We start from the raw sequence: 1224 nt of genomic DNA on the forward strand, positions 1-1224 counted from the left end.
GGGGGGGTGACTAAACTTTCAGGAATTTTCTCAGCAACAACAATAACGACAACAACAACAAAAACAACAACAGCAACAACATCATCAACAACAACATCAATAACAACAACAACAACAAAAACAATTAATAAGAGTAGCCTATTTAATTTTACTTCTCCAAAGATACACGAGAAAGAAAGGAAGTACATTAATTTATACAAAGGCTGTAGTTATTCGCATAGGGTGTGTGAATACTATAAAATTTTATTAGGGTTAGCCAGGGTTAGGGCGATGTATAGGGCTTGCTTCAAGTAAGTGTGCTAGATCTAGATCTAGATCTAACTAGTTCATAAAACCCTACAATAGATTGATTTAGTAAAGAAGAAGAAAAAAGGCAGCGGTAGATAAGTTTGAGTTGGATCTATTGATAATCTATTTTCAGAAATAGGCAACAACTATAACTACTTACCAATACACCAAAGATCGCAGAGGGCTATAGATCTAGTTACACTGTGTTTTCGGAACGTAGAATAGAATTAGCAACTGAGGGTGGATTTTCTTATTATAATTTTTCAAGCCTTTTAAGCTCGTCTCGTCTAAATCCTGTAAAAATGAAAACATTCACTCCAAGAAACATGAGCCAACATTCAACACCCCAGTCACGAGTAACACCCACACACTACACGGCAAAAAATGCTTTGTGTTGCACAGACCCAAATGAATGCCAATAAATGGGTTGGTCGCCTTTCGCTGACAGGCAAACACATGACAAAAAAAATTTAAAGTAGTCTATAAATAGCCAGTTCCCTGGGAGCCGAGAAGACGACAGGGCGGGATTTCCCAAGGCGTTAGAGGAAAATTTTGTTTCCTTTTTCGCACAACGAAGAGTATTGCATGGTAATTTAATGTTATCGGTCGGTCATAGAGTATACTTACCGAGAATAGTATGCACGGCTTTCTCGATACAAACTAATAATGATATGAAGCAGGATTAAGACCACCTTTGCACTTCGATAAGATTACTCCATGCCCGTCTTTGATATAAGCCGAGACAAGGCCTCGCCTGGGGAAGGTAGCGAGCTATGGAAACTTCCCAAACAAGCGGAAAGTTAAAAAACACTCCATAATAATCAATGGAGGGTTTGAGCCCGGGACACATAGGCTTAAGTAAAGTTTTTGAACATGGTATCAGGTTATGTTTGAGAGAAGGGTAAAATTTTACTTAACATACCGGCGGATGGGGGG

This window comes from Aplysia californica, unplaced genomic scaffold (assembly GCF_000002075.1).
Source record: "Aplysia californica isolate F4 #8 unplaced genomic scaffold, AplCal3.0 scaffold01205, whole genome shotgun sequence".
Taxonomy (NCBI): Eukaryota; Metazoa; Mollusca; class Gastropoda; order Aplysiida; family Aplysiidae; genus Aplysia; species Aplysia californica.